Source organism: Dermacentor variabilis, chromosome 3 (assembly GCF_050947875.1).
Source record: "Dermacentor variabilis isolate Ectoservices chromosome 3, ASM5094787v1, whole genome shotgun sequence".
In the NCBI taxonomy this organism is placed as follows: domain Eukaryota; kingdom Metazoa; phylum Arthropoda; class Arachnida; order Ixodida; family Ixodidae; genus Dermacentor; species Dermacentor variabilis.
This window is the reverse complement of record NC_134570.1, coordinates 93882227-93908803: the sequence shown is the minus strand read 5'-3', so window position 1 is coordinate 93908803 and position 26577 is coordinate 93882227. Positions and strand designations below refer to the sequence as shown.

The window sequence follows — 26577 nt, the reverse complement described above, 5'->3', positions numbered from 1 at the left end:
TGGCCCTGGTAATTGGCATGCACGGTACAATGCCCTGACCCAACTGGGAAATATTTGTCAGCAAGCGTACGGATTAACTCATCCTCGGAGGTAATTCGTGTTGACTCATGTATGGTTCTACCTAAGACATGCCTCTCATTAGGGTTAGTATAAGGCTCATTAGGCAGATGCTTAAGCAAGTTCCAAGTTCTACCATTACGCATCTGCCGTGGATGCAATTGCAAATCTCGTCCCACTGCCATTTAGAAAGAGTTACGCAATTCTCATCAATCTGTTTTTTTAATCTCACATATCTTTTTGCGTAGCCTACAATTAAGTCGCTGACTATTCCATCTGTTGAGAATGGACTGTTTGGCCTCTAACAGATGGGCTAATCTACTGTCCATGTTCTCAACAAAAAGGTACCTCGTATGGCATAAATATTAGACACGTGTAATAACGACCTAACATGCAAGTACTCCTTCACGAGCACACTCATAAGCAGTCTCAACACGACCAGCCTTCACCAGAACCACGGCCTATAATGTAAAGTAGCGCGGTAATGGGAGATGTCGGGTGTTTTCAGATCTGATGTCGGTGAATTGTGTATTTGCACCCAGGTTGGTTTTCGGCCTTGGTGGTTAATCAAATGGGTCCAGCACGACAGCGACCCGTTGTCCGTATGTTGCACTTCCTGGATATGAAGGCCTTTGGGGCACCGAGACAGTCTTATTCGAGATGATAGCGTGAAAGTCATTACTTGTGGGCATATATTGTTCAATCACATTTGAGCAGGTGTCAATGTCCGAAGACATAGGCACCCGTTCGAATTGTGAAAGGTCAGCTGTACAAAGCGTTGACTTCGGGTGACCACGGCAGCGCCGTCTTCTTACGGGGTTGCATGCTGCCGCTGATCGAGGAGCATGAGACAGACGCCATCTCTCACGGCTCTCCGGTACGCGGTAGGAGGTGGGAAGGGAGGGTTCGGCAGCGGGTTGCACTCGCGGAAGGTAGGCATAATGTCAGGACTTGAACGTCCTCTGAAAAACCGGTTTGGGGGACGCTTCGCACAATTCTTCTCAAGAGGCGCATTTTACGAGCGACGTCGCTGATATCGGCTTTTTGTTTTAATTTGCACACTTCGGTTACACATGTGTAAATGTCTGCACGAGACTTGTTTCTGCTTGTCTTCAATATTACGCGCTGGGTAAGTGCTTAAGCACTTACCCAGCGCGTAAGTGAGGCCCCACCTGCATGATAAGTGTGGCCCCGTTTGGCTTCACTGTGCCGAGATTTGCTATAGACTGCAATTCTGCTTAAAGCCAGGGTTACCGGATCGCTCCAACCACCCATCGCCAATTTGGCCGTTGTAGTGGCCAAACGGTAGGCAAAACCGAAAAACTATTAGTGGCCCTAAAGTGGCCAGAAATCTGTATTTTTGTGATGTGATTCCAAGCACATTATTTTTCTGCAAAAATATTACTTTCTTCCAAGGATATCTACTGAAAACAGGAGGCTGGGATTTGAGCAAGCTTGCACTGCAGCCACTGAATAAACCACAAAGAAGGTGCCAAATAAAGATTTCGAAAAGTTTTACGAAGACACGTAACCTCAGAATAGACAGACAGCCAAAAGTAAATTATATGTGCCAACTCAGACGAGAGGTAGCCTGATTTGGATATTACTTTTCCAATCTGGTAAACCAGCTAAAGGCGCTATACCGTTTTTGACAAGATAATAGACATGCCTTATTCTGCCAGCTATCGCGAAAGACGAGTGTTTCCTTCCTCGTAATGCTTGCAGCCAATAACTAACTGGCACATGCGCTGTGAGCCTGTGACGCAATTACTCTTGTGAGGAAGATAAACGCAGCGTCCTATAAAACTTTAAGAGAAAAATGAAGATACAAATTAAAAAAGAAAAGAACACGAATACGGAATCTCACATGAAAAAAAATAAAGACGTGCAGCGTCATCGCTTCCTAATAGAAACAAAATAGTACATAATATTGTTACGGTGAAGGGAAGGAAGAAGTTGAATTGGACTAGAGGAAGACGAAGTCTGGCAGTTGCCTGAACGCCATATACGTCAGTTGTAAAGGAGGAGGAATAAACTTTTATTGTAGAACCAGCACTTTATGATGGCCGGGCCTGAGCCTCCCACGAAGGGACGTCGAGGGCTTGCCTCGTCGCCGCCTAGCGGGCGTGCTGGGTCGCCCAGGTTTGGTCGTCGAGGGCGGAGCTCCGCAGAGCCTCATGCAACCTCGACAAGGGAGTCGTGGTGTTAGTCTGTGTGTACTGTGCTGGGCACTCCCATAGCATATGCGGAAGCGTAGCCGGGTGAATTCCACCGGCAGTTGGGGGTAGTGTAGATTTCTGGAAATATAAGGTGGAGGCAGGCGGGTGAAGGGTACGTGTTTGTTTGTAGTAGACGCAGGGGGTAGCCTGCGCCCGGCTGAACTTTGGGTGAGGCGGAGGGAAGGTTCCGCGACTGAGGTAAAAGGCCTTGACGAGATTGTTATAAGTTGTCAGATTGTCCCTGGTGTCCAACTCATCTCCAGTGACTCCGGCGCGGTTGACTAAGCCTCGCGCAATGGAGTGGGTGACCTCGTTGAGATTGGGGAGGTGTAGGTGGACAGGGCCCGCATGGGCCGGGATCCATGTTAGGGAGATTACGCTGTCTTTAGAGTGTGGTGCCTGGCAGAGGATGCGAAGAGCTTGGGGAGAAATACGGCCTTTGCTGAAGTTAGTGACGGCTGAGCGAGAGTCACACACTATGGTGTGACAGGTGGGATCTAAAGTGGCCAGGAGGATGGGCATTTCTTCAGCCGTCTCGGCAGTGTAGGTAGTGACGCTGCAGGTGTGGTGTAGGACTCAATCGCGTGTTGCGACGGCCACAAATCGTGTGCCGTGGGAGTATTGGGCTGCATCAACAAATGTGACGCCAGGTACGTGGGCAAGGGCTTTTGTGATAGCTCCGGCCCGAGCTTGGCACCGGGCCCTGTTATATCCAGGGTGCAGGTTTCTAGGGATATGGTCTATGTAGATCCAGCTACGGATGTCGGTCGGGATCGGTTGTTTGGGGCCCTGTTGCTGATGGTAGTTGTAGCTAAGCGTGGACAGAATAAAGCGTCCCGTTTCAGTAAGGGTGAGCCGTTCAAACTGAGAGTGTTGTTGGGCTTCAATGAGTTCGGAAAGGTTGTTGTGAACTCCCAGTTGGTTGAAGAGTTCAGTGCTGGTGCAATGCGGGAGACCAAGTGCTTGCTTGTAGGCGCCTCGTATGAGGGTGTCGAGCTTGTTTTGGTCAGCCCGGTATCAGTTGAGGTATGCAGCAATGTAGGTAATGTGGCATACGACAAAGGATTGGACGAGTCAGAGTAGGCTTTCTTCTTTGAGTCCCCCTCGTCGGTTAGATATACGTTTAAGAAGTCGTAGGGTGTTTTGAGATTGGGCACAGATCTTGTTGAGAGCCAAGGCGTTGGAGCCGTTGGTAAGATGGTGAGACCGAGAACCCGGATACTAGGGACGTGTGGGATAAGACTGCCATATTGAAGGCGTAGGGTGATGGCGTCACAGGGTCGGTGACCAGATTGGTGTTTGGGAGCGCGACCCCGCTGAATGGGCTTGTATAGCAAAAGCTCCGATTTAGCCGGCGAACAGTGCAGTCCGGTCCCTTGGAGATAGGCTTCAACCGTGTCAATCGCCGTTTTGAGGGCTGATTCCACTTGACCATCACTGCCTCGGTACGACCAGATGGTGATGTCGTCGGCGTGGATGGTATGGTTGATATTGTCGACTTGTTGCAGTTGCTTGGCAAGGCCAATCATGACTAGGTTAAAGAGCATAGGAGAGATAACTGAACCTTGCGGGGTGCCTTAGCTGCCAAGGGGAAGCTGGTCTGATCGTAAATCCCCGGCCGAGAGGGTAGCCGTGCGATTGCAGAGAAAGTAACGAATGTAATTGCAGGCTCGCTCTTCAAGGTGGAGGTTGGAGACCTGTTCAAGGATAGCTGCATGGGAAATGTTATCAAAGGCTTGAGTGAGGTCGAGTCCGAGGATGGCTTTCATGTTACGGGAACGATCGTTTAGCACTTGATGTTTGATCTGCAACATAGCGTCTTCAGTAGAAAGGTGAGGGCGAAATCCAATGATGGTGTGGGGATAGAGAGAGTTGTCTTCGAGGTGACTGTTGATGCGTGCTAAGAAGGCGTGTTCCATCACCTTGCCTACGCATGAAGTGAGGGAGATGGTACTTAAGTTATTGAGCTACATGGTTTGCCAGGCTTTGGGATTAGGATAACTTTGGCAGTCTTCCAGGCAGCTGGAAGGGCACCACTGCGCCAGCAATCATTGATGTAGTCAGTCAGATGGGACACGGACTCGTCATCGAGATTGCGAAGGCTTTTGTTAGTGACACCGTCTGGCCTTGGAGCAGAACGACCGTTAAGCTTGCGAAGAGCAGCATGTATTTCAGATACGCTGAAATCGGCGTCTAGTGTAGGGTTGGAGCTACCGATGTAATTGCTGTGTGGACTGACTTGTCCCCTGGATATATATCTGGTGCAGAGGTAGTCAAGCACCTGTTGTGGACCTAGCTGAAGGGTCTCCGTATAAAGGAGCTTCTGCAGCCGATCCTGTTGGGTGGTGCGGGTGGTGGTATTATCAAGCAGATGTTTGAGGAGTTTCCACGAGGAAGGGCGATGAAGTTGTCCATCCACCGTGTTACACAGCTCCGTCCATTGTTGCCGGCTGAGGGTTTGACAATGCTCCTCGATGGCTGTGTTGAGTTTGGAGATCTTACTTCTGAGGCGACGGTTTAGGCGCTGCCCCTTCCATCGAGCTAGGATGGAGGCCTTAGCCTCCAGAAGATGGGCGAGGCGGCTATCCATGCGTTCAACTGAGGCATCTGTAGTTAACACCCGAGTGGCCGTTTGAACATCAGTGCGTAGCGCTTGCATCCAGGTGTTAATGTCGGTAATGCCGTCTGCTGAGGTAGAACCTATGCGTATTTTTCGAAAAACATCCCAGTCGGTAATGCTGAATTCTTTAGGCGGGGCAGGGGCGGCAGCGAGTTGGGGTAAAGAGAGAGCAAGGATGTAATGGTCGCTGCCCAGGCCTTGCTCGGTATTGGTCCAGTGTGCATTGTTGATATGTTTGATGACGGTGAGGTCGGGGGTAGGGTCCCGGGTAGTGGAGTTACCGAGGCATGTGGGAAAGGAGGGATCCGTGATGAGCGTAAGGCCTAAGTCGTGGTAATCTTGCCAGAGGTTGCGAGCTGCAGCTTCCGTGCGAACGTAGCCCCAGCCTGTATGGGCAAGGTTGAAATCACCGCCGATGAGTAGGGGGTGCGTTCCAGCTACGTGAAGACCCTTATTAAAGAGGGTGAGGAAGCGACACCTTGCTTTGTCCTTGGGGCTATTGTAAATGTTCAGAAGGAAGATGCATTCTTTCCGTTTACGATTGGGAAATAATTCTAGGAATAGATGTTCGATGTGAGGACTATTGAGATCAGGTTCAATAACAGGAATACGACGCCGTACTAGGGTGGAGACCAGGCGAAGAGGGTGGGTGGTATGGAAGGTTTGATAACCGGGGAGCGTGGTCGGGGCGTTATTGGTTTCTTGAAGTAGGATAGCATCCGGGCGGCGGGTATGTTGGCGTAGGTATTGATTGAGTACCGGTTGTTTCTGGTGAAAGCCTCCGCAATTCCACTGCCAAGTGAGGGCGTCTTGATTAGTGTGAGCCATGATGGGAGATGGTGGATGTCGCCATCGGCGTCCCGGAAGGGTCACAGACGGGGGCGGCATGGCTAGGAGACGTGAGAAAATGAGTTTCCAGGTTGGTCACGCGTTGGACAATACCAATGAAGGCTTGCTGGATGGAGTCCAGTGCATGTTGGAAAGTGCTAATAGTTGTTTGAAGTGAGATGAGCATGCCTTTAACTTCAGAGCGGACCTGGCCCGTGGCTCCATCTTGCAGGGCTCTCTTCTTCGGGGCGGGAGTCGAGGGGGCCTCCTGACTAGGGGCAGGGACGTTCTGTGCGATAGGTGTAGGGGCTGGTGTTTGGGAATGTTTGAGATGTCTAACCTCCTGCGAGAGTTTAGTTAGGAGATCGCGTAGGATGGCGTTCTCGCGCTTAAGCTGAGCTATTTCTGAGTTATCTGGTGAAACAGAAGGGTAGGTGACTTGTGTGTTGGTGATCTTACGACCCTCTCGCGAGGTGCCCATGAGAGCCTCTGCGAAGCTCACCTTGTTGTTGTTGGTAGATGTGATGCGTGAAGCCGATGCAGACCGGGATCTTGAGCGTTGTTGCCTGGATGGAGACGGAGTTCTGGAGCGGGAACGGCTCCCCCTTGACGGTGTGCGGGAGCGTGGCCTGGTTCTGGTGTTGAGGGTGGAGGGGCCGGCTCGTTTATAGGTGGCTTGGCTGGTTGTTCGTCGTTCCCCGATACGCTTGCGGATGACGTACGGGGTTTTATATCGAGCGGCACAGCTTTTGTCCGCGGTGAGATGGGGACCACCACAGAGCGAGCACTTAGGTTTACAGTTATGGTCGGCGGCGGGGTTGCGGACACCGCAGCCCCGGCATATCTTGTTATTTGGGTAGGGACAAACGTCCATACGGTGTCCGAGGCGGCCAAACTGGTAACAAATGTCAGTTTGCTTCCGATATAGCGAACATGGGAGTAACGTGGAGCCGTAGCGGACCTGATAAGGCACATCCAGTCCGTCAAAAGCGATGATCACTGTTGTAGTAGAAGCGGTGCGCTTGGCTGCCAAGGCTGTCGGGTTTCGGGCAGTGACAGTTTTGTTGTGGATCTGCTGGGGAGTCTCCGTGAGTGGGATCCCACGGATCACCCCCTTCGTCGTGTGCTCAGCTGCGGTTTCGTATGCATTGACCTCGTGGTTGACGCCGTTCACATGGATAGAGCGGATTCGAGCGTACCGGTCTGCATGGTCCGGGTGAGGTGTGCTGACGACAACGATGTTTTGTTGCGTACTCGGGCAGACAGTGTCTTCTGAGCTTTCTTCGTCCGTGGGGTTGGCTGCTTGGAGAATGGCGGCGGTTACCACGGGACTGCCGATCCTGGCTATATGAAGGGCGCCCTTGGGGCGGATGACAATCTTTATATCCTCCAGCGGAAGCAGCGGCATGCGGCTCGCCTTCAAAACTTGAGCTTTAACGGGCAGCCTCGCCCGAGAGCGGGGCCGGCTACTTGGGGCTTGAGATGATTCATCGATCGGGGTCAAGGGGTCCGTGCCGCGTTTTGAGCGGCGGGATCGTGCAGTAAAGTTGTAAAAAGTGCAGTGCAGTTATAAATATACATTATTTTACACTCGTGGGCCTGCTCTCTTCCTGCAACATTTTGGTGGAGGTGCTGGGTACAATCACGGAACTTCGCAGCAGATGTCATCTACCTGCCGCCACAATGGCAAATCAACCGACACAAGCGACAACGCCTCAGCAGCCCGTGCCAACAGTCATCCTCACTCATCCGCGGGACCCAGGGACATTTTGTGGCACGGACAACGCCGACGTCGAGGACTCGCTTACGATGTACGAGCGAGTGTGCGACAACAACAGGTGGGATCCAACAATGATGCTAGCAAACGTGATATTTTATCTAAGAGGAACTGCGAGGCAATGGTACGACACACATGAAGCTGACCTAACGAGCTGGGATGTCTGCAAAGAAAAAATGTGAGACCTGTTTGGCAGACCTGTCGGTCGTCAGCTGGCAGCACAAAAAGAACTTGCGTGCCGCGCTCAGACGTCCACAGAATCCTATAGCGTCCACATACAGGATGTGCTGGCCCTCTGTCGCAAGGCTGATAACAACATGACCGAGGCAGACAAGATTGGTCACATACTGAAAGGTTTTGCAGACGATGCCTTCAATCTCCTGATGTGTAAGGATTGTGCCACTCTGGATGCTATTATAAAGGAGTGCCGCCGCTTCGAACAAGCGAAGGGCCGCCGCGTCGCTCAAACTTTCGACCGATTGCCCAATACCGCCGCGACACCTTCTTGCGAAGACCCGCCGTGGTTCGTTCAGCTCGCAGGACCGGAAGATATCACGCGCATCGTTCGCCGTGAGCTTGAGGCCATGGCTCCGGCTCCAGTTCGTCCCGACGGTCGGGAAAGCGTGCCCGCTATCTCCCTTGAACAAGCGGTCGTTCGGAAAGAAATAGCAAGTTTGGGCAGTCCATCTCTCTGCTCGGTCCGCCATACAAACATCTACCAGATTTCTCCGGCCGCTCGCTCGCAGACGCAAAGCTTTCCGCCACTCCATCGCAACCCAGCTGACTGGCGCACAGCGGATGATAAACCCATCTGTTTTAATTCTTCCGGTATTGGAAACATCGCCCATCATTGCGCAACCACTGGACGTCGCCTCCTCGGTGGTCATCTCCGAGTCACTACCACCAAGAACCAGACAATCGTACTTTCTCGCGCTATACGCCGACTACGAACATGCCATCGCACGAGCGCTACCAACCAGCTGCGCTACAGATGTCGACTTCTTACTATACGACGTCATCCTGCACCACGGCGCCCCTCGGCAGTTGCTGACCGATCGCGGCCGCTACTTTCTCTCGAAGGTCGTCGATGACCTGCTCGGCTCCTGTTCTGCAGAGCACCAGATTGCTACCGCGTACCACCCTCAAACGAACGGCCTCACCGAGCGACACAACCGCACGCTAATTGAAATGCTGGCCATGTACGTTTCCGACGATCACCGCGACGGGGACATCGCTTTACCATACATCACTTTCGCATACAACTCGTCCCGCCACGACACTGCCAGATTTTCACCATTTTACCTGTTGTATGGCCGCGACCCCACCTTGCCCTTTGACACGTTGCTACCTTCCGCAGTACAATCACCCAGCACTGGTAACGCTCGCGATGCTATTGACTTAGCCGCCCAGGCCCGAGAAGTCGCCCGTCATCACCTCACACTCTCGCAAGCTTCTCAAAAGCGACGCCACGACCTTCGGCACCGAGACTCCCATTTTTCACCTGGTTCCCTTGTCCTTCTCTGGGCGCCTTCACGTCGCCTCGGATTGTCGGAAAAACTACTTTCCAGTTATTTTGGTCCGTACCGGATCTTACGCCAACTGTCCGACCTGACATACGAGATCGCCCCAGTCGGTCAGCCTTCAGTGCCTCCTCACGTCACCAGCGATGTTGTTCACGTCGCTAGGCTCAAGCCCTATGTCCCCCAATTAAGTACGCCACTAGCATCTGTGTCCCGTTGAACCATCGCTGTCTCGAAGCCATGAAGGCGTGCACTGCAGAAAATGGTGCAGAAAAGAGCCGTCCAAGTAAAAGATACTGGGGCATAATGCATACTTGCATGAATGATCATTATAAATAGGGTGATATATAAATTTGCTTCAATAAAACTTTTGGAAAGATTGAATGAGTGGTTTGATTTATTCGGTTCAACATTGCAATGCAGGGCTTCGGCTATGAGTTACCGCAAATTTGGAAGAACGGGTTTGAGTATATTATTCTTTCACAACATACAATCTGGGATCGGAACGTTGGAGCTCTAAGGTGTTCAAGTACTCGAGAGCGTCTTTTCTTTATTAATACCTTATTTTTTCGAATAGCTTTTGCTTATGGTAGTGTACGGACGACAGGGCACATCTTATATAGATTAAGTGTTCTGGAATTTCAACAGCCATGAAACTAGGACGAAAAAACAACGCCTAAGGACCGACTAAACCCTGACTAGGTGACTGTAATAAATGTGCCAATTTTTCAAAAATTTACAATCGTCTTTCTTGTTTTTGACCACACTTTCCCTCTCTCCATTTCTTCCTCTTTCATTTTTCAGAAAAAAAAATATTTTTTTAAGTAAGTATAACACAGCGTCAACCTAGGAGGCGAACTCGCACGCTTTCGTCCTATTTAGGGAATCGGGGGCTTGGGCGAAAGGCTTCCATGCTCACGAGACAAAGTTTGGGCATTCTGGCATCAGCAAGACATTCGCTGAAATTGCTTTTTTATATCCTTCATTTTTTTATAACAGGCCATGTAGGCTGTGTCACGTAATTTAATCTGCACGCACACGCTGCGGAGGAAAAAAGAACCTTTCGGCGTACTGTTCGTCTTGTAACTTTCGTTCACGATTGTAACTTTGCCCGACACCGTTTCTTTAACGCTATACACGTAGGCAAAATGCGTTAGGAAAAGTTCATTCATATAAAATTGACAACTAAACTCGTCAGGCGGATGATCTGCTGTCAGTGAATGCTTCCCACTCCATGCACGCATTAGCAGCCTTAAGAGGGAACAGAAAGCGGGTCTGCGCCAGAGAAGCATATGTGTCACTATTTGCATTCTGGCTTTGTTTTGCCATGCCTACGACTGTAGCACCAAAGCAAACAGGTTGCGCTAGCAAATCACTGTTACAGTAGGATTGCTTTTTTATGTTGTGCAGCATAAACTCTGTTTTGTAGTATGAGATAGAAGTAGCCTGGTGAGTCTATGGGGCAGGGACATTGCGTGCGTGGTCATGCAAACAGTTACCATGTGTAAACTATGGAGGAAAAAAATTTCGAGCTTTCTTTTCCTACCAAGCCGTTTACCTATGTCCCCGAAAGATGAAAACACCCGCATGAAACATTTGCTACGAAGCCTTTGCTACGAGTCAGGTGGGTCTTTTAGTGTCGCGTGCCGCCCGCAGCCTCCACGGTTTAGACGAAGCACTGCGAAAAGAAATCGAATTATGCTACTTAACGTCCGAAATTGTCGTGCTGTCTATAAGGGACGCCATAGCACGCGGGGAGGTCGGGAGCAGTTTCATATTTTTTTTATTGAAGTGAATATTAGGAGAGGTTGGCGCCATTATGGTAGCACCGCCTAGTCCTTGTCACTTGGCAAAGGAAACAAATTTGCGTAAAAAGGGAGACTAGAGACACGAAATATGGCACTCAGTAGAACACTGGATGAATAAACAATATAAAGTCCAACAGTACATCAGTCGCAAAGTTCTGTGCATTAGTTCAGTCCACATACGCATATATAGAGTCAGATATTTTGTATAGCCAAAACACACAAAACATGTAATGCACTGCAAGTACAGAACAGAATTGTACATATTGCGTAAAACTTGCGATCACCACATAAACCGATTATGAACCACAGACAACGCTTGTGTTACTCATTTAGCGTATTCGGATCAACTGATACCTAATATTTTCCCAAAATGCTGGTGTCCTCTAAAACCTTTTTCAGAGCAAGAAGCGCTCTTATTTGAAGGCCCGCAGTTGGCCTTGGGCCAAGTATCCTTTTTAGAGTGAATGGTCTTCTGTCTAACATCAACAAATTTCCTTGCAGTACCCTTATTTGTGGATCGTGCACTCGAGAAGATGATTCACATCTTCGTCTGGATGTCCACAATAACACTGCGGACTAGAGACACGTTTTATCCTGTACAAGAAGTGTTTTGTAAATGCAGTACCAAGACGCAGGCGGTGAACCAATGTTTCAAATTTCCTGTTGTCCCTTAGATTTTCCGGCATTGATAAGTTTATACATGGGACTATAGATTGGTTGTCTCCGTTTTATTGGGCACTCGATTCGCAGCTGCGTCCGCTGCAGTATTACCAGGAATATTGCAGTGCCCAGGTATCCACTGGAATGCAATTACGTGGTTCATTGCGCTCGCTTTTGCAAGTTCTTTGAGTGTCTCATACAATAGCGAAGTGTTCAAAGAATTTTTCTTATTGCTGTGTAGTAATGTGAGGGCGGCTTGCGAATCGCTAAATATAACCCATTTTTGCTAATGTTTTGCTGATGTTATCAAACACAAAGCACACAGGATTGCAAACAGCTCTGCCACGGTGGAAGATGTCTCTCGGTATAGTTTAAATGTTTGCTCTAACGCTAAATGTGGAATGACGAATGCTGAAGTCGAGGAATTTTTATGACACGAACCATCTGTATAAACGTGGGTGTACTAGGGATATAAGGAGTAAATTTGGAAGAGTGCCAGTTGTTGTGCGCTACTATGAACATGTCTCTCTTAGATATAATCCCTTAGATCGATAATTCTATTTCAGGACATTTTAACATCCAGGGAGGGTAACAAACATCCACTTTGAATAATTCGAATCTTGGTAATAATACTTTATGTTCTCGAACAACATCGTGAATTTTGCTTCTCTTTCTTTCGGTGAGCGCGAGGTTTAATGGATGCTTCTCGTGTTGGGTTCAGATACGATAAATACGTCGGCATGTTTCTGCCGTTCATATGACTGGAAATGGTGGGTGACGAGCTTCAGCAATTACTAAAGAAGTCGAGGTAGCCTGCGGAATTCCAAGACACACTCGTAGCCCCCTTGCTAATAAACGTTGAAGACGTTCCTCAAAAGTTAGTGATAAGCCATGGAGAATAGGTACCGAGAAAGCAATTTTTTGTTTTAAGAGTGCGTTATGAACTTGTAGTTGCGAAGAGACTGATCCCCTCCAAGTTGTGCCTGTGAGTCGCCGAAGTACGTTTATTACTGCATTTGTCTGCTTTTCAATTGCGCGGATGTGTGAAGCCCATGCTAGCTGGCGGTCAAGAATAACTCCAAGAAATTTATGCTCTTTCACAAACATCAAAGTTTGCCCGTTAAGCCTAAGTTCGAAATTAATCAACTGTCGTCTAGTGAAAGGAAGTACGGCTGTCTTTGCGTATGAAAGACTCATGCCTCTTTCTTTTAAAAAGGTGTCGATACTATCAAGACCCTCTTGCAGCGTTGTTTGAATGTCTTGTATATGAGATCCAGAGGCCCATATGCATATGTAATCTGCGTACAGAAAATACTGTAGACCAGACAGGAGTTCTTGTGGCAAGGCTGCCATGACACAGTTGAATAAAAACGGACTGAGAACACTGCCCTGCGGAACGCCCTGCGTGATGCTGTGACAATTACTTTCTCCTTCAATTGTTTCCATAAATATTTTTTTATCTTTCAAGAAATTTGATACCCATCGCAGCGTTCGACCGTGTAGTCCAAGCTCTAACATACTAGCAAGGACGTGTATGTGACTTACAGCGTCGAATGCTCTTTGAATGTCTAAGAATACTGCTACTGTCACATTTCCGCAAATTCGTTCATGTTCGACGCATGTGGAAATGTCTAGTACTGCATCCCCCCCCCACATTGTACACCGATTTTTCGAAAACCGGTCATGTAATTGGAAAACACATTTGTGTGTTCACACCACCACTGCAGTCGACGGTCTATCATCTTCTCCATTAGTTTGGAAAAACAGCTCGTGAGGCTGACGGTTCCGTAGGAGTCAAGACAAAGTGGAGTCTTTCCATGTTTTAGAACTGGAATTACCCGGGCTAATTTCCATGAATCTGGAAGAGTCTCTCTTATCCAGATATCATTAAATATCTCCAAAAGAGCCATTCTTCCTATTGGACCTAGGTTCTTTAACATCATATACGTGACACCATCTGGGCCTGCGGTTGTCTTTGTACGGCATGATGAAAGAGCACATTTCAATTCATTTAGGCTAAACTCACAGTCAAGTTGAGGATGTTGTGACATAAAGCACGCACGAACTTTCTGTTCTGCTAGTGCTGTCGAACTTGCAAATTGTAGGCAAGTAAACGGAATTCCTGCTCTGGATATAAGTTGACAGAATTCGTCAGCACCAGAAGTTTCCGGAGTGCTTCGAGCTACGGCAAGGGCTCGGAAGGGACGGCTCTGGGTAACTGGACCAATAAAAGATCGGACAACGGACCATATTCTGGGAACTGGAGTAAACGGAGACAACGACGCGCAGCATTCTCGCCACCTTCTCGTACCTAATTTTTGTAAGCGTCTTCGCGTAGTTGACCGAACTTTCTGTGCCATGTTGTAGTCATCCAGCTTTCCACTACGGCGGTAAGCCCGTTCCGTGCGTCTTCTAATTGCTCTTAGGCATTCGTATTCGCCGTCGACTGCAGCGTATTCATTTGAAACAGTGACTTGTTTTGTGCAGATCTCGTAAGACTCCCACAATATATTTGCAAAACTTTGAAAGCTCGGATTTTCACCCAATGAGTTAAACGGTGACGGAAACTTTGCCAATTAGTATATATTGAGTAGCGTCGGGTACCCTCACTCCGTATGTGGCGATGTTTTACTAGGATCGGAAAATAATCACTACCGTGCGTTTCTATGCCCGTTGACCATTCAACGCCATCAAGAAGGTCTTGTGAGCAGAGCGTAACATCTATACAGCTCGAGTAACGAAACCCCCGCAAGAACGTTGGAGAGCTGTCATTTAACACGATCAGAAATCTTTTTTCTGCGCCAGACTCTATGATGCTTCCGCGGGAATTGTTATATTCACTGCCCCAGATGACGCTATGTGCGTTAAAATCCCCACAAACCTGCACATTTGAGTTTGCGATACCAAACACATTCACCAAGCTGTCAACTGATATTTTGCTAGCATCACTGTAACGCTTGTATTTCTAAAAGATATCTTGCATGCTACGAACTCCTCTATATTTAAATCGCTCGACTGCATTAAATAGGACGGCAGGTCCTTTCTCACGCATACCATCGCTCTGCTACTTGCAGCAATGCGCGATGATTTATATATAACATAGCTTGAAAGACGAAAGTCATCTCTTACGCCTGCCTCCTGTATACATAAAGCAGGAAAGTTATGTTAAGCTAGCAGTTTGCGAAAATCGGCTTACTTATTTCGAAGGCTATTAGCATTCCACTGAAATACGAAAACATTGTTGTAACGATTATTCATTGAAAGCATGCCGTGGAGCTGTTGGTGGTTGTGGAAGCACCAACGATTCCATAGAAAGCAGTGCTTTCACCTCTGGTAGGTTGTTTGCTTGTGGAATGGCACTAAGAATTGCACGCAGAGCTGTGAATAGCAAGGGCAAGATCATCTGTGCTACAGGTAAAGACGCGTAATCACGAAACGACGCTGAAGCTCTATGCGTGCTCGAAGCAGGTCGCTGAAGAGTTGACTGAGATGGTCGCTGGGTTGACTGGTGTGGTTAAGGCGGATGCTGAGGCAGTCGCTCAGACGTTAGATGAGGTTGCTGTGTCAATGTCTGAGGGCGTTGCTGAGAAGGTCGGCAAATTTCACTCGAAGCCTGGGCAAGATGAGTAGCATTCTCTGAAGGGGGATCATGCCGCTCGCTGTCAGAACGTTGTCGACCTGAGTGTTTCAGAGCTGCAGAATAGCTCATATGGACCCCTTGCTCTTTTTCTTTGCTAGGAGTTGGAGGCGCGTATCTTACAGCATCAAGGTTGGGTGGGGGTGCATTACGAGGAGGCAGCCTTCCGTATTTTAACTCATGTCTGCGTAACCTTGAGGCAGCTCTGCTCTGACGGCACCCGGAGTAGGAAGCTGTATGGTTTCCACCACAGTTGGCACACTTTGGCTGACACACAGACTTGCACTCTGAATGGTTGTGGTCTTCAGAGCATATCTTGCAGCGACGCTGAGTGTGGCAGTTCTTCGATAGATGTACAAATCTCTGGCAGCTGTAGCATCTTAGAGCAGGGCCATGATATCCTTCTACGGGGTGACTCGTGAAACCTAAATGCACTCGTTGCGGCGTTGGTTTGTCTTCTCTGAAATGGAGGATGACGGTTCTCAGAGGGCGTGATTCTACCGCTCCGTCTTCTTGGCAATTGTAGCGCGCCTGACGACAGGCTTATGTCACTCCAAAATCCTACAGGAAGTCAACCAGTTGTTCTTCCGTATACTCAAATGGCACATGGCGTATCTTGCCAACATTCTTGGTATAGGACGCCGGAATGAATGGCTTGGCTTCCAAACCAGCCCCTTCGCTCATCGACAGTAGATGTCTTGCAGATGAGACTGAAGTAACGTTGACAGAGAAACTTCCATCTCTATTCACGCGGAAAGACTGCACTTTTTGTTTTGCCGCGGAGACAATTTCCGACTCAGCTCGGTTTGGATTCACTTGCCAGAAGTTGCGTCCCTCCTCTGAGGGTCAAAAAACAACTGGAATCCCCTCAGGCCGCTTCTTTTTATACGTTACCAAGGAGAACGGCGTTTCATCGCAGTCTATGTCTTCATCTTCACTTAGATCATAGGTAGATGTTATGCCGTCGTCAACCCGTGGTTTCTTGGCTTCACTGTCGCTTGTCTCAGCCATATTCATTGAAGGTGCGCTGGAAGGTACGGGCGGTGTTGCAAACAAGCGTCGCCGGCTTGATGACATTGGGCGCTTGTTGTGGAACTTCCGAGTGCGGCGCCGATTCTGCGGCACTCATGCGCCTAGGAACGCGCTGTCGGACATATGGCTCGTGTTCTTTGCTGCCTACCGCGTGGTAGGCGTAGATGCGCTGCGCAGCGCAGCCAAACCACGCGATATATTATATATTATTTACCGCTTCGGATTGTTTAACATCCCCGTAAGATCACCGAATTGTGGCTACCGTGGTGGCAAAGCATGACCTCGCGTTTTGCACGGGAACGCCACAACCGCTTGGTCAGCGCGGTGGATGTAGAAAGAGAAAAAATAAACAAAGCACTGGAGAAAGAAAAAGAAAAATTCGAACACTTCCTATAGCTCGAGCGATACTTACCTCCCTTCTTGAGAGACAGCATTTATCTACCCAGTACAGTGTCTGGCCTTAAGTACGACACTGCGTAAACGCGATCACACAGAAGGGACGGTAGTGCCCAAGAAACCACAAGCTAAGCGAAGACCGTTCGAACGTGCATCGAGCCATGTCGCGAGCGGTCGTTTTCTTTCCATTTCATGGGTGATGCCCAATACTGAGGGACTGGGCGAGAATCGGATGGCATGGTATAAGATGGACAGGGAGAAATAAACTTTATTGCTAGACTACGCTTCTTGAGCACAAAGGTGGGTGGCCTCCTCAGTCCATGTAGCCATGGCTCGCTGTCGCCACCCGAGCCCTGTTCACCAACCGTAGCTGGTTGTCAGGGTCTTGCGTCAGCAGCCTAGCCTCCCACTGGTCTTCCGATTCTTCCTCTGAATTCTCTTCTTCCTGCATGTTATCGCCTGGTGGTGGTGATGACGGTGGTACTTCGCGGTTATTCCTGCACTCCAGCACCATATGGCGCAAGGTATGTGTATCGAGCGTAGTGCACACGGTCGTGGCTACAAGAAGAATGCTTTATTGATAATAAGGGAACGTATCTATAGCTGCGCTGCTCTCTTCGTTTGCACAGTGTTGCTATCTTGGTTGGACGTTGCATCCTCCTTTCTTTGAAGAATGGAAACACTGAAAACACGGGAAACACTCAACATCGAAGAGTAGCAGTCAACACTCCTTGGTTGTTTCAGTCTGCCGGAATCCGTGCGTGTAGGCCAGGTGATCTGGTGGTCTTCGCGGTCTGGTAGATCGCCTTAGTGAATCTGGGAGGTTGGGTGGGCGGGATGTGCCTGCTGTTGGTTGATCCGCTGCGGCCTGCGGAGGTTCAGGCGCTGCTGCGAGGCTGCGCTCGAAGATGGATCGGGGGTGTCGTCGCAGTCGTCCGCCTGGTAATGGATGGCTCGATGGAACGCTTCTGGCATTTTGAGAAGGTGCTGTCTATTTCGACGGAAAACCCGGCCATCCTCTGTCAGAACGGTGTACGACCTTGGCGCCACGAGACCTTGGACTTGCGCCTTGATTTCCCCTATCCCATTTCCGAGGATGCGGACGACGTCTCCCTTCCGTAGTGGACTTAGTGGTCTTCCTGTGGTCCTTGCTTGAACATGTTTATGGACGGGACCTGATGATGACGCTGAAAAATCTGCAAGTAGCGTTCTGAGACTTATAATAATAATATTTGGGGTTTTACGTGCCAAAACCACTTTCTGATTATGAGGCACGCCGTAGTGGAGGACTCCGGAAATTTCGACCACCTGGGGTTCTTTAACGTGCACCTAAATCTAAGCACACGGGTGTTTTCGCATTTCGCCCCCATCGAAATGCGGCCGCCGTGGCCGGGATTCGATCCCGCGACCTCGTGCTCAGCAGCCCAACACCATAGCCACTGAGCAACCACGGCGGGTTTCTGAGACTTCGTCCCATTAGCAGTTCCTATGGTGATCGGCCATCCTCGAGAGGACACACCCTGTAATTGAGAAGACCCAAATAGAAGTCCTCTTTCTTGCTCTCAGTCTTGCCAAGAAGCCGCTTGACCACTTGTACGCCCTTCTCGGCGAGTCCATTGGACATGGGAAAATGAGGACTGGAAATCGTATGCACAAAGTCATAACGAGCCGCAAAAGCTTTAAACTCTTTTGACGTGAACTGCGCGCCGCCATCAATGCAAACTCCTAGTGGCAATCCATGCCTTGCAAAGATCTGACGTAGTTTATGGATGACAGTCGTTGCAGAGGTATCCTTGAGATGCTCGACTTCTGCAAAATTAGAGTAGGCGCCATATACAACTAAAAAATGCTTTCCGGCGTGCTGAAAAAGATCTGTATCAACCCTCACTCATGGCATGTCTGGAACGGTGCGTTGGCGCAGGGGCTCATCAGGCTGTCGATAAGCAAACTTCTTGCAAACGTCACACCTGTCAATGAAATGGGCAATATCTGTTGACATTCCTAGCCAATACATCAACTTGCGAGCCCTCGATTTGCATTTTCCTAAGCCGAGATGCCCTTGGTGCACTCGTCGCAGCATCTCTGTACGCATGCTTGCAGGTACGACTACTTTAGTTCCCTTGAGGAGTACTCCGTTGACTACAGAAAGTTCTTGTGCGAAGGGCTTTAGCTCACCTTCTGCAGGTATTGATGACTGCAGGCTGGAGATGACGTCTTGCGCCGTTGCATCACTGGCCGTTGCTGCCTGAAGAAGAGATAGGGTGGCTGGTCCAACAACGGCAGTTAGGACGCCTACGGCATGAACTTCAACGTCCGTTGAGCCCTTTTCTGGTTGTTTCTGTGATGGGATTCGTGACAGCGTGTCGGCAACATCCAATTTGCTGCCTGGAACATACTGCAACTCAAACTCGCACTTCAGCCGTCGAAGAAATAGCCATTGCAGACAGAGTGGCATGTCGCCTATTTCTTTCATTGAAATGGCCAATAATGGGTTGTGGTCGGTTTCGATAACGACATATCTTCCAATAACGTAATCATTAAACTTTTCACAGCCGAATATTATGCCCAGGGCCTCTTCTTCTATTTGGGCATACCTTCGCTCAGTTTCTGTGAGTGCTCGCGATGCGTAGCCTACCGGGCGCCAGTCTTTTCCACGTTGTTGGAAAAGCACTGCTCCGAGTGCAAATGCTGACGCATCCGTCGACAGTTTCGTGGAAAGCTCGGGATTAAAGATAGCCAGGACGGGTGCTTCCGTCAACATCTTTTTGAGCAGCACCCACTCACGTTCCTGAACATACGTCCACTCGAAAAGTGTTTCGGTTCTAATCAGGCTGCGCAGGGCCTCGGTGTGGGCTGACAACAGTGGCAAGTATTTCCCGAAATAGTTCACGGTGCCAAGCAAGCCTTGAACGTCTTTCTTGGTCGTTGGCGGAGGGTGGTTTAAAAGGCACTTTATCAGGTCGGGATTTGGCTCAATACCTTGGGAACTAATCTTATCACCCAAGAACCTGATTTCAGTACGTCCAACAATGCACTTTTCTGCAATCAAAGTTAGGCCCTCCGCCTGTGCCCTTTCCAGCGCTTTGTACAGGCGTTCATCGCGCTCCTTTCGCGTAGAACCCCACACTAGCACATCGTCAATGTACACACGTGTTCCCGGGAGGTCGTCGAATATCTGGGTAATTGTACGCTGGAAAATTTCGGGTGCAGATGCAATACCGAATGGCAGTCTGAGATACCGATACCGACCAAACGGCGAACTGAATGTGCAGATTTCTGACGTTTTTTTTTTTTTTTTTTTTTGTCGAGGAGAATTTGATGGAACCCACTGTTTGCATCGAGTCTGCTGAAATACTTTGCATGCGCTACATCACCTTCGATATCTTCCCGGCATGGTAGCTGAAAGTATTTCTCCTCACCGCCCTATTAATTGCCCGCGGGTCCATGCATACTGTTAAGTCTCCATTTTTCTTCCTCATGATAACCAAGGGACTTACCCAGTCTGACGGTTCTTCCACCTTCTCGATGATGTTCGCAGCATTCATCCGGTCGAGTTCTTTCTTAAGCGGCTTCTTGAGGGCGTAAGGCACACGCCGGGTTGGCTGAACCACAGGGACAGCGTCCTTCCGGAGCACCATTTTGTACTCGCGCCGCGTCCTGCCAATGCCCGTGAATAGCCTTCGGAATGCCTGCTTTAAGCTTCCGTATGTCTCGCTGCTGTCCACCGGTTTCACTCTGTTGACCAGACCAAGTTGCTCACTTGCCCCGAGGCCCAGAATGGCTTGCTTCTTTTTTACTATGAAGAACTCAAGCAGTAGGCGCCGTTTGTCTAACTGCACGGCGAGGCGAACTTTTCCACTGTGCGGTATTTCGCCGCCCCCGTAATGGCACAGGATGCTCCTCGTGGGGTACGGCTGCTGTCTATTTCCGAGCTTTTTGAACAGCGAACGCGGCAACAAGTTAACCTGTGCTTCCCGTGTCGACCTTCAGCTGCACATCAGTTCCCTCAATGCTCCTTGTTACAATCCAGTCGCGACTTTCGGGCCCACGCTTACTTTCCGTCGTCCTGATCTCCAGAACGTCGAAGTCATTGTCACTCTCCGCTCCTTCGACCATGTCATCAACGGCTGCTCGCTTGCTCGTACAGCAGGCGGCAAAGTGATTAGGCTTCGTGCACTTGTTGCATGTTTTGCCGTACGCCTGACACTTCCTTGGCGCATGCGAGAAGTTGCAATACCGGAATTTTTGGCATCTGTGTTAAGCTTGCGTCCGTAAAACAGGTTCAATCTTGTTTTCCTCCGTCCGTGCCCTCTTTTGCGATTCGGCAAGTTCCTCGGCTTTGCAGCATTCCACCGCTGTGGCTAGGGTCAGGTCTTTCTTTCGAAGAAGTTTTTCTCGAGGGAACAGCTGCAAATGCCATAGACAATTTGATCCCACAGCATGGAGTTTCGTAAATCCCCGAAGTTGCGCGTTCTTGCTTTTAGTTGCAGATCCCGAAAGAACTGTTCGAATGGCACTCCGTGTGCCTCACGACGCGAGCTAAACACATAACGCTCATAAGTTTCATTACACTTAGGCAGGCAATAGTTTTCAAATGCTTTAACCAAAACGTCGTAGTCTTTAGCTTCCTCCGGTGATAGGTTCAGAGTATTAAACACGTCAATTCCTTCTTGACCGCAACACGCAAAAAGATAGCAGCTTTCTGCTCCTTACTGCGTGGCTTCGTGGGCTCAGTTGCTATCAGGTACAGCTCGATGAGTTGCTTGATTGTCTGCCAGGACGCCGCTGCGTTGTCGCCCGCTTGCAGTGGCTCAGGCGGGCGCAGGTCGGTCATGGTCCCGTGAGTGATGCCACCTCTGACACCATGTATCGAGCGTAATGCACACGGTCGTGGCTACAAGAAGAATGCTTTATTGATAAGAAGGGAACGTATATATAGCTGCGCTGCTCTCTTGTTGGCACAGTGTTGCTATCTTGGTTGGCGTTGCAGTATGGGAAATATTTTTTTAGTTCCTGCAGATTGTGAGTCATCACGAAGCGGGCCGCTCACACGCGGGAACCGGTAGGCCACGCCTCTCTGCCGCATTGTCGGCCTGCTGGACAGCCTGAGTTCGTCAGCCAGAAGAGTGCTGCGGAGAACCACCTGCCATCTGAGCGAGCTGTTATCGATGATATATCACGACCGGGCGCACCGCCAGAGCATGTGTTCTAACCTGACTATTTCTCCGAAATCGCGGCAACTATCATCGGTGTAAGCATCCGCGTAGATTGCGTTTAAGAGCGACGGATTTTTGAGAGCGACGGAGTTTGATGTGGGCGCTCTCGGGCCTCTGCAATCCTTCCAGAGTATTGTGAACGCCAAGCTGTATTAAGCGTAATTAGGATACGTATTCGTTTGAAATTGTCGGAGCGTTAGTGCTTGAGCTCTAGTGAGCCGCGGTGAGGAATGAAGTATATTCTACGACTGAGATATTAGTGTTTAGTGATATTGTTGTAGGTGGAGGGCGTGTTCCTGTCCTCTGGGGACTCGTGTTCCGATTGGTCGGGGGTAGCACGGTGGGCAAGTCTGCGCACAGCCCCGTGAGCCGACTCGTTGAGGTTGGGAAAGCACCCTCTATATGACCCTGATGTGTGGGCAACCAATAAATGAAGTGGTGCGTGATTTCCTAGACCCCAAGAAGTCTGATGGCCTGTTTGAAGCGGCGCCTTTTTCAAAAGCTCTACCGGCAGACCTTGAATCGCTATAGCTATTACCCCGTAATCTATCCAGCAGGGGTCATGCAATAGGCGTTTGTTCGGAAATTTCCAAGCGCCTGGTCCGAACCGAGGCAGCATTGGTTGTTCCTTGCCGACCATCGACAGTGATGATGGCGAACGCCCAGCCTTCCTTCCAAAGACAGCCCACAAAGCTGACCTGTCGCTAATCAGTGTGTATTTGCATAAGGAGGCTAGCCGCCTTTGCGTTACTTCGACAGCGAATATGGTTGGGGTGCATGTTCCTATGTATGGACGTGACCGTAGTGTTCTCAGGAATCGATGGAGGAACGTAAGAGAACTCCTACGCTACTCTATCGGGGTGGTGTCCGAGTTCCTGCAAGATGGATCTCCCTGCCTTAGGCGTAGTGAGTTTGATGTGGGCGCTCTCGGGCCTCTGCAAACCTCCCAGAGTATTGTGAGCGCCAAGCTGTATTAAGCGTTCTCTACAAGTGTATACCAGTAACACGAGAACCCGCCTAGTAATGTTCCTAAGCTGTGCATAGAAGTTTTCCCACTCTGCCCGTTTCCATCGATGCATAGCGGGCACGTATGTAAAGTGGCCCAGAATGAAGTCAGGCATTAGTCGAACGAATTTATCCAAGGTCCATGATGCCGATTTGATACCCTCCCAACTAAACGAACGGCACTTTCACTTTTAGTAATTACCTTGCCTATAGTCTTGCCATCTGTACCATCTGACTCGACGATCAGGCCCAAGACCTTGATTGAATCGATTCTGGGTATGCGAAAACCATTTCTAGTATATAGGTTCACGTCTCTGCCTTCTAACGACGTCCAACCCTCAGGCCTTGGACCGCTTTTCTTCCCACTGTATAGGAAGAGTTCGGACTTCAAGGGGGAGCATCTGAGACCAGTAGATTCAAGAAAGGTTTCGATAGTGTCTATGGCCTCCTGTAAGGCTCCCACAACCTGACCATCATTGCCTCCTGTGTAGCATATAGTGATATAATGAGCATAAATGGTGTGTTTGTTGCCTTCAATCTCGATATGCATTCTGCTAAGGCCGACCATGGCTGTATGAATAATGGGCGGGAAATGACCACTCCCTGTGGCGTGCCCTTCTCTCCAAGTTCAAGCAGTTCTTATTCGAGATCGGCCACCTGGAGGGTAACCTCCCTATCTGCAAGGAACGATCTTATGTAGTTCTGAAATCTCTCACCCAGATTGAGCCGATATATCGAGGCTAGAATATGCGAATGTAGAACGTTATCGAACGCCTTCTCAAGATCAAGTCGCCAAACGGCCCGAGTGCCGCTAGGGTCGTTGTCTGTGATTTGATGCTCAATCAGTTTCACAGTATCCTGTGTGGATAGGCCCGCTCTGAACGATATCATAATATGGGGGTAAATGTTATTATTCTCCCAAAACCGGGAAAGTCTATTGTGGAGCACATTTTCCTCTACCTTAAGCACACAGGATGTAAGCGTGATCAACCAAAAATTGTCAACGCAAGGTGTCTTGCCAATTTTGTGGATGAGAAATGAGAGAGCTGCATTCCAAGGCAATGGGACGGTTCTATTTCTCCAAATTTCATCAATCTCCTCTGTGAAGTATGCGATCACATTTTCATCCAGATTTCGCAGCGTCTTGTTATAGATGCCATCTGGCCCCGGTGCGGATCTGCCATTGAATCCATGATGAGGCCTAGGAATCCCCTCAACGCTAAACTCCGCATCCATGTAGGGACTGGCCTGGCCCTTGTTATTGGCATGCACGGTACAACGCCCTGACCCGACTGGGAATTTGTCAGCAAGCGTACGGAGTAACTCATCCTCGCAGGTAATTCGTGTTGACTCATGTATGGTTCTACCTAAGACATGCCTCTCATTAGGGTTAGTATAAGGCTCATTAGGCAGATGCTTAAGCAAGTTCCAAGTTCTACCATTACGCATCTGCCGTCGATGCAATTGCAAATCTCGTCCCACTGCCATTTAGAAAGAGTTACGCAATTCTCATCAATCTGTTTTTTTAATCTCACATATCTTTTTGCGTAGCCTACAATTAAGTCGCTGACTATTCCATCTGTTGAGAATGGACTGTTTGGCCTCTAACAGATGGGCTAATCTACTGTCCATGTTCTCAACAAAAAGGTACCTCGTATGGCATAAATATTATACACGTATAATAACGACCTAACATGCAAGTACTCCTTCACGAGCACACTCATAAGCAGTCTCAACACGATAAGCCTTCACCAGAACCACGGCCTATAATGTAAAGTAGCGCGGTAATGGGAGATGTCGGGTGTTTCAGATCTGATGTCGGTGAATTGTGTATTTGCACCCAGGTTGGTTTTCGGCCTTGGTGGTTAATCAAATGGGTCCAGCACGACAGCGACCCGTTGTCCGTATGTTGCACTTCCTGGATATAAAGGCCTTTGGGGCACCGAGACAGTCTTATTCGAGATGATAGCGTGAAAGTCATTACTTGTGGGCATATATTGTTCCATCACGTTTGAGCAGGGGTCAATGTTCGAAGACATAGGCACCCGTTCGAATTGTGAAAGGTCAGCTGTACAAAGAGTTGACTTCAGGTGACCACGGCAGCGCCGTCTTCTTACGGGGGTGCATGCTGCCGCTGATCGAGGAGCATGAGACAGACGCCATCTCTCACGGCTCTCCGGTACGCGGTAGGAGGTGGGAAAGGGAGGGTTCGGCAGCGGGTTGCACTCGCGGGAGGTAGGCATAATGTCAGGGCTTGAACGTCCTCTGAAAAACCGGTTTGGGGGACGCTTCGCACAATTCTTCTCAAGCGGCGCATTTTACGAGCGACGTCGCTGATATCGGCTTTTTGTTTTAATTTGCACACTTCGGTCACAAATGTGTAAATTCCTGCACGGGACTTGTTTCTGCTTGTCTTCAGTAGCTTAAGCACTTACGCAACCCGTAAGTGCGTAAGTGCTTCACTGTGCGGAGATTTGCTATAGACTGCCACTCTGCTAAAAGCCAGGGTTACCGGATCGCTCCAACCACCCATCGCCAATTTGGCCGTTGTAGTGGCCAAACGGTAGGTAAAACCGAAAAACTATTAGTGGCCCTGAAGTGGCCATAAATCTGTGTTTTTGTGATGTGATTCCAAGCACATCATCTTTCTGCAAAAGTATTACTTTCTTCCACGGATATCTACTGAAAACAGGAGGCTGGGATTTGAGCAAGCTTGCACTGCCGCCACTGAATAAACCACAAAGAAGGTGCCAAATAAAATTTCGAAAAGTTTTCCGAAGGCACATAACCTCAGAATAGCCATATAGCCAAAAGGAAATTATATGTGCCAACTCGGACGAGAGGTAGCCTGATTTGGATATTACTTCCCAATCTGATAAACCAGCGAAAGGCGCTATAACGTTTTTAACAAGATACGAGAGATGCCTTATTCTCCCAGTTATCGCGAAAGAAGAGTGTTTCCTTCCTCGTAATGCTTGCAGCCAATAACTAACTGGCACATGCGCTGTGAGCCTGTGATGCAATTGCTCTTGTGGGGAAGATAAACGCAACGTCCTATAAAACATTAAGAGAAAAATGAAGATACAAAGTTCTTAAAAAAAGAACACGAATACGGAATCCCACATGAAAAAAAATAAGGACGTGCAGCGTCATCGCTTCCTAATAGAAACAAAATAATACATAATATTCTTGCGGTGAAGGGAAAGAAGAAGTTGAATTGGACTAGAGGAAGACGAAGTCAGGCAGTTGCTTGAATCCTCTATGAGACTGCCAGACTTCACACCTGTTTTTGAAGCCGAGCTTTTAGCAATTCCTTTAGCGCTTCGGAAACTCCCGTCGAACTCAATAAGTACGGTTATTATAACAGATTTCCTTTCGGTCTGTACTTCGCTTACGGCTTCACCCAATTCGTCACCACTAAAGATGTTTCTAACATTAGTTCCTCCACAGTTGAATTCTCTAAAACTATTATGGGTACCTGGACATTGTGGCTTACATTCAAATGAAATGGCAGACGCATTAGCGTGAGCATCCCTGAGTGGACCTATAATGCCTGTTCTTCCTTTGGTGGCTCACATAACAGCGATCACATATAGAAAATATTCATTTCATAGAGATGTTAGTGAATCAATAACAACATTGACAGAATATCAGCACCTCAAATTTCCGTGGAAAATCCAGTGGTGTCCATCAAGACAATCAGAAGTAGCGATCACGAGATTACGCTGCCGTGTCCCTCCATTAAACCTATATTTCCACAGGACTGGTATGACGATATCACCTCTGTGTCCATACTGCCAAG

At 48.9% G+C, this 26577-nt stretch overlaps 1 pseudogene; it reads right to left on the bottom strand.

Moving 5' to 3' along the window:
* Positions 1–17361: 17361 nt before the first annotated feature.
* On the bottom strand, positions 17362–20996 carry LOC142574624 (uncharacterized; annotated as a pseudogene).
* Positions 20997–26577: the final 5581 nt, after the last annotated feature.